Source organism: Falco rusticolus, chromosome 14 (assembly GCF_015220075.1).
Source record: "Falco rusticolus isolate bFalRus1 chromosome 14, bFalRus1.pri, whole genome shotgun sequence".
Classification (NCBI taxonomy): domain Eukaryota; kingdom Metazoa; phylum Chordata; class Aves; order Falconiformes; family Falconidae; genus Falco; species Falco rusticolus.
In genome coordinates, this window is record NC_051200.1 from 4,237,683 (window position 1) to 4,245,169 (window position 7,487).

The 7,487-nt window shown below is 55.2% G+C and overlaps 1 protein-coding gene across 3 annotated transcripts in view; it reads right to left on the reverse strand.

Moving 5' to 3' along the window:
- PAK3 (p21 (RAC1) activated kinase 3) overlaps positions 1 to 6,232 on the reverse strand; it is a 77,674-nt gene extending 71,442 nt beyond the window's left edge. For 2 of the 3 annotated variants that reach the window (XM_037407997.1, XM_037407999.1), the window contains exon 1: positions 5,846 to 5,954. The gene's annotated coding sequence lies outside the window, so the exon portion shown is untranslated. Of the gene's footprint in view, positions 1 to 5,845; positions 5,955 to 6,209 lie in introns of those variants that run through there. The other variant, XM_037407998.1, reaches the window with a different exon arrangement.
- Positions 6,233 to 7,487: the final 1,255 nt, after the last annotated feature.

Sequence of the window (7,487 nt, forward strand, 5' to 3'; positions counted from 1 at the left end):
ATCTGCAGAGAAGTGCCTGGAAAACTTCTATCTGGAGGATTTTCTCCTTCACAATAGGGAGTGGAGAACGACGAGACAGAAAATGGAAAACATTAGAACTTTCACTCCCCTTGAGACACACACGCAAGTACCTTTCCCAAATAAAGCAAACAGCGATTTATTCATGCCAGCAAAGGGACAGGGACTGGCGGGGGGGTCACACAGCTGCTGCCCATTCAACAGCACTGTCTGGAAAAATGGGCACACTCAGGTGACATGGCAACAAAACATTTTAGTACTCCTCTAATCACATGCAGCCAGCTGTGCATACACCCTGCAAAGCAATGGTGAGCCTGCTAAGGTGCCAGAACATTTTCAGCACTTGAGGATTAAAAAGAAAAATGAGAATGGTCTGGCTCTGGAGTCTGTGCTGTACTGTGACGTTGAAATGGCAGTTTGTTTCATGCTTATAGGGGGTCTAAGGCTGGACAAAAATGACATTGCAGTACACTGTGTTGTGGTAAAGCCAAGCACATGCACGCGCAGCAAGCTGGATCAAACCACAGCTATCACTGGTCTGTGTGCAAGGTATCACTTTCAGAAGTCAAGGGATTGTGTCAGAATCTTTGTTTCCATTTCTCTGAGGAAGCAGGCTTTTGCCCTTAGGATTATGAAGAAATAGGTAGAAGTTCCCCAAAGTTTCCTTGAATACATGTATCAGGACCCAAATTAACTTAATTTGCTTTTGATGGCAACATAAAAATACACACAACCAGAGCAGAAAGAGTAAAGGAGGTGCATCCAACCTTAACTTGCCATGTCCCATCTTTGCAAGCCTTATACAGTGCAGTACTGGAGTGTCCCGCACATGTACTGCACAGAGAGACCCAAACCAGCACTGTCCCGCGGAAGCAGTGCAAACTATTCAAACTGACAGCAAAGACTCCAGGGCAGAGAAGCGTTTTGCTCTGGATCAGCCAAGAGTCAGTTGCACCTGCCAATACACTACTAGGTAAGGAACTGACAATAAAAAATAATGTTGGGAAATGAGCCCACTGAACATACAGCAACACCATTTTACCCTTGAATATTTAATGCACACAGTCATGATGATAAGTCATTAGAGCAAGACAAACCAGCAGATAATATCTGTTCACGCAAAGCAACATTCATGGCAGAGCTTTCTCAACTGAGCAGGACATGCCCCTGTTTTAAGAGGGACGTGATTTCTAAGTATGCCTCTAGAAGGGAAGATATGAGACTAGACATCAGCGTACCCAGAGGGTCACTTAGCCCAGTGCTCTGAAAGCCAGACTGGCAGGTAGGGCTGGTGGCACACGCGGACAAGATCTTCCCAATCCAGGAGTCAGAAGACCTGGAGTACCTGTAGGCCTGCCTGTCCCCCACCCAGGGCTTCCTGGGGTCAAGAGATCCAGTAGCTGGGGACACCAGACTGCATCAACAAGATCATAGGCTTCTTGGGTGACAGTCAGTGGGACTAACTGGGCGGATGCCATGCTGCTTGCCCAGAACAAGGGACACAAGAACAAGGGCTAGTGATTGTGAGACTTCTCCCAGCCACTTCCAGAACATTTTGTCTGCCTCTTCATCCTGGCCGAGTGGTCTACAACAGACTCCCGCCTTGGCTTTCCGCCAGTTCTTCCCATAAACACTCAACCCTATCTGTCACCATCGCTAAGCTTTAGACAATCAAAACATTCCCTTACCACCTCTCCTTCCTTGCATGTCCCTTCTGAAGAGCTTGCAGCCATCCATTGCAGCACTCCAGTTGTGCGAGTCAACTCACCATCTTTCTGTGATGGCATGAATAAGGGTAAAACATGAAGGCTTTTTATACATAAGACAGCATTGCACAGAAAAAAAAAATAATAATCCACCAGACCTTGTAAGTTTATAAAGCAGAAGAACCCACCTGCCATGTCCCACACCACCTGGCTGAGGAGATGAGAGCCACCTGGCAGCCCAATCTCCTGTCTCAGGAAACCCAGCAGGCCAACTCATAAACAGGGCACTGCCAGAGCTAAGTTGCACCTGTCCAATTAAACATGCAAAATGAAAAGTCCCTTTGCCCTCCCCAACAGAGCACACCCTACATTTGCTATCAGCCTCAGACAATCCATAGCTGCTGACATTCACCTGGAAAAGATCTCCAAAACTCAAAGCACTGAGACAAGCCGCGAGCAAACCACAGGTGCTTCTGTCATGTTTTCCACCCTAGAATTACTGCTAGGAGAAGGAGACACGCTAGCAACAGCAAGTCTGAGACATGACGTTCACATCAGCATCTCTACCTCTGCTGACCCAGGCACAACCAGACCCACTAATCACCACTCGGCCTAATGCTGTTCTTCAATTTATCAGGCGAATCAAAGTAAACATAGAAGAAACCGAAGATACACAAGCTCAACTATCTGCGTCTGAAACATAAAAGGCTAAATAGCGCTGCAGTGCTTGCTAAACACAGAACAGTACTGACAAACAGAAAGGTTTATTTCTGCAGGTGAAAGTTAATTCATGTTCCCCTCTCCCCTCCCCACTCACTGTTCCCCCTGCCCATCAAGTTCCTGAGAGAAAACCTTCAAGCACCTTCTGCAGGAGCTAAGGCAGGTGATGAAAGAGGAAGATCACAGTGGGCTCCCACCTGCCACTGTGTAGCACAGCAAGGAACAGAAATCTGTACTCAAGCTGGCTAGGCACAGACTGACAGCACTGTTCATGCCCCAAAGTCACAGGGAGTCTAACCAGAGCAGAAGCAGAAGCCAAATCTGGCAATATCTCCCCTGTGACCAGTTCTGTGCAGACATGGCTAAAACAAAGGAAGAACTGAAGGCAGATCTGAAAGACACCCAGTTTCCAGGCCATTTTTGATCCTGGAATACCAGCAGTTCCAGGAACACTTGGATCCACAGTCACAATTAAATAATACTTTTTTTTTAAAAAGTATATTTTAAAATATCTTTTAAAAAAGAGGAGAAAACTTCTAGGTGGAGGGAACAAGAACTAAAGTGGGACTATCACCACAAACAAGCTCTCCTCTAGAAGCAAATGCTACCAGGCCAGGAGATGGCAAATACAGGAGCTGGGTTTGTTATGGCACACAGTATGTTACAGAGCTCAATTCATCAGACCTATCCCTGTAACTGTGTGCACAAAAGTTGCAAAGAAATATGGAAGGTGGAGGAAGATGACCTCTTATGCCAAGTTTTGTTTTTCCAGACCTTGTGAGCTGGCTCAGGACACACAGGATAATTTGGACTCCAACTTCCACACACTTTCAATACCGAGTCCTGCTCAGATTCTGACAGAGAAATTGCTCAGTGAATGGTCTACTGGGAGAGGTGAAGTCCTCTTCACTGTAGGCAACAACAAAACACTCAACAACTTCTGCAGGACCCCCCTATACAGTCTCATTTGGCTTGTTAGTTTAGAGGGCACAAAGCCCCTGTCAGACATTCCCGAGGAGAAGCTGGCAGGCTCGTGCTAAAGCCCTGACATGAATGTAGTCTGAGCACAGGGCCAGTGACAACCAAAGCAGCTCACCCTGAGTATTGCCTCCTGCAGCACTGCTGCCACAGCTGCCTCCTGAACTGTTGCTGCTGCAAGCGGTGGCCTATGAGGCTGGAAACCTAATCCTGTAACAGGAGCTGAGGGCTCACAGGAGCCACCGAGACTTACTTTTAGTTATCCAGTCACCCGGAGAAGAAATGCCATCCATGCAGGTCTGGGTTCAGAGCAGAGACATCTCTGCAGCCCAGTGGCAGCCGCCTGCAGCCCCCCACCCATGAAGCCAGCCCCTTGCACTGTGCCTGCAACGAGCTCCTCTGCCTAGTCCCCTGCTGAAGGAAGGCAGCTCCAACCAACGCAGCCACAAGCACCGCCATCCCTCGCCAACCCTGCACTCACCGCAGAAAACCCAGGCTCAGGGCAATCCTTCCCCTCCATGCACATAACCTGTCACGGCAACTTTCACTGCCTGAACAACCCCCCAGCCCATGTCCAGGCTTACACCCAATGCTCCCCGATTCCTGATTTATTTTCTGCTCACGTGGCTGGGCAACCTGTGACCAAACACCTTTCCTGGAAGCATGAGGCTCCTCTGCAGACACGTACCCTGCTTCCATGACTGATGGGGCAAAAAATCCCCAGTGCCACTTCTTCACGGCTGGCCTGCTCCCTGCCAGCAGGCCCCGCACCAGCTCCTGCTTGGGGGATGCCGTCACCTCCCGCATGCCCTCCCGCTGCCCAGCCCCAGGCAGCTGCCCTTGCAGGGGCTACGCTGTCCCCCCAGTTCTCCCGCTGCACTCCCCCCTCCTGTGCTCTGCCTGGGGGTCCCTCAGCACAGCAGCCTCCTCCCAGGCTGCCCCTGCCCCCTCGTAGCTGTGCCCGGGCCCCCTCTTCTCCACCTGACAGCCACGGAGAAGGTGGATACACACCAGAGGAGGAGCCAGGGGGAAGATCTCATCTCCTGTCCCCTCGGACGAAGAGCTCCCTTCCCTCTCTGCCCCAGGCAGGCAGGTAGCAGCCTGGCTCTGGCCCTGCAGCCTCCCCCGGGAGGGCCCATCCTCCTCCTCCTCACTGGGGGTGATTCACCTCAGCCTGAAAGTCGCTCAGCAAAGCCTACTTTGATCTCCAGCCTCGTGGGTTCCCTGTGCTGAACGTCATCACTGGCTGCACCCAGAAGGAAAACAAAAAGCGGACACCCCTCACCCGCAGCCTTTGCACGGCGGCGTCGGATTCGGGTAGGTGGGGCGTCAGAGAGGTCGGTGGGAATGAGGCCTTTAGGGGTGTCTGCCAGACCCTCCTCACTGATAACCAGGTCGTTCACTCCTAAAGCACGCTGTGCCCACCTCAGCAAAGGGAGCCACATGGGCAGAAACAAAAATCCAACCCCTCGACACCTTTTGGGGTTGCCAGTCCAGAAATAGCCCTGCTCTCCCCAGCTGAGGCTCACCACCTCTCTCAGATGTTGCTCACTCCGAAACCACAGCCTTTCCTGTCTGAACTCCCTCAACCTTCCGCATAAATACATCACCGTTATCTAAAACGGGGCTCATTTCTGGCACCGGTGAAAACTGGATCTGAAAACTGTCTGGACGACCAAAAAGGGGGCACTGGCGCTGAGCGCATCCCCCACCGGAGGAGGGAAGCCCCAAGCAGCCAGACATCACGCTGGAGCACTTCCTCGGCTGGCTGGTGTACAAGTCTGGGACAAAGGGACAGCCCAGCACGGGGACCAGCTTCAGTGTGGCATCCCCACCATGCATGCGCAGGGGAGAGACCACCCTTCCCCGAACGGATTTCAGGGAAAACTTAGCAGGCGTTTCTAAAGGGGTCAATCGGATGCGTGTTGCCAATAAAGAGTATTTAAAAAAAAAAAAAAAAAAAGGCAGAGTTATTTATAGTCCAGAATTTCTCACTCCTCTGCAGAAGCACAGCCCAGAAGCCCGCATTGTTGAAGATGGGGAACACACGCAGCGCGGCCGCCTTTATGGCCGGTGTCGGCACTGACACAACTTCAGCCCGGCAGCGGCTCCGCGGCTCGCAGCCGGCCGGGCGGAGCTCCCTCCCGCCGGACACCGGGCCCCGTTTACAGACGACGCGGGGCCTGCCCGGTAACACAGGTGTCACTGACGGGAGAGGCACCTCAGCCGCGCAGACAGCCCCGGGCCCGCGGCAGCCCGGCCCCCCCCGCGGCCGCACGCGGGGGCCGCCGCCGCTGCCCCCCCGCCGCCGCCGCCGCCGCCTCACGCAGCGCCGCACGCCCGGCCGCGGGCACCGCATTCGGCGGGCGGCCCCGGGCGCAGCTCGGCAGGCCGCTCCCGGCGCGGGCGGCGGCCGGCGTTACCTGGAGCTCCCGCTGTCATGCTGCACCGGCCGTCCCCCGCCGCGGCCTGCCGCCGCCGCCGCCGCCGCGGGCCCCCCCGGGCGCAGCCCATCTGCCGCGCGCCCGTCCCCCCGCGCCGCCGCCGCGCGCCAATCGCCGCCCGCGCCCCAGCCCCGTGTCGTCACCCGCCGCCCGCCGCGCCCATTGGCTGCGCCCGCGCGGCTGCGGCGGCCCCTGGACGTGCGGGGCGGGCGGGCGCGCGGGGGCAAATCTTGTGTTTCAAGGCAGCTGCGTGGGGAAAGCGTCGCGCGGGGGGGCTCTCGTCCCCGCACCGCCGCCTCCCCCCGCCGGCGTGGCTCGGGCCGCAGCAGGGCTGCGCGGGTACCTGGAAGGCGGGGACCCGCCCCCGGCTGGTGCCGAAAGGTGTCCTGAAACGCATCGTAACGCTCCTCGCTCCTCGTCCGCAGGGAGCAGGAAACGCACGGTGAAACGCCGCCCCCCCCCCGAGCGCGGCTCTCCGTGTAACAGCCCGTGGGCGTCCCCTGCCAGCGCCCCACGCGGGACGCACCCACCGGGCGCAGGGCTGCTGCTGCGACAGCGGCGGCACGGCCCTGCAAGGACCCCCAAATGCACCAGAAGAAAAATCTCCTCCCTCCCCATGTGTGTGTGCCTTCCCTTCTCCTTTTGCTTACAATCACCCTTCCTCGGGCAGAGGACGGTTCCCCGCTCCTGCGCCTCCCCAGCCCGCAAGTTCAACTCCTCTATGAAAGGTCTGAAAAGCAGAAACAGACCCTGTTCTGATGAGGATTTTTTTTACAGTATTTCCAGCTAAAAGAAAAACCCACAGCCAGACAAACGTGACCGCAGGTACAAGCTCCCCGGCAGAGCTCCCGGGGACAAGGGAGCTGGGGGCAGCACCTTGCCCTGCACAAAGTTGTCTTCAATAATGCATATACTGCTGCGGCCACCGGCAAGAAATGAAGACTACCTTCCCAAAGGTAAGGCAGGTCACATGTAATTAATTACCCCAGAGGAGATACCAAACCCTCCCAGCCCCACAACATGGCATGTGATCTTCTCCGACCACGAGTGGTCACACCGTCGCCTTACAGCTCGTCCAAAGGACAGGCTCCCCAGAAGCAAACGCACACTGAGTCACCCAGTCAACACTGATGTGACAAGCAGCCCCGACTGAATCACTGCCGTCCCCTCCTGCCGCACGCCGAGGTCTCACCAAGGTTTTCTTCCCCAGTATGAGTCAAATCTATCACTTAGCTGGCTGGCTCTGCAGTGATCGAAGTCAAGCTGTGGAGCAAGTTGTCAGCACCGTCTCCATCCCTGCAGAGAAATGCCCCTGTGGATAGATGACTCTCAGGATCCTCTGAGGTCAGCAGTGACCCTGCAAGGCCGCTGTCCCTTGACAGTGGAAGAAGAGGCGCCTTCCATCTTCTGCTGCAAGTGTCTACCCTGGTGACAGCACAGTGTGCATGCAAGGGGGCTTGGGACAGGCAGTCTGGGTGGCCCCTGCAGAGGACACGCTCTCCCTTGTTGAGCCAAGACAGGGTAGTTTGCAGAGGGCTTAGGCTTTGGCCAAGTTTTCCCCCTTCAAAATCAGTGGAAATATTTAGGGGAATGTCCCCCAACAGCCGTGATGAAGGAAACG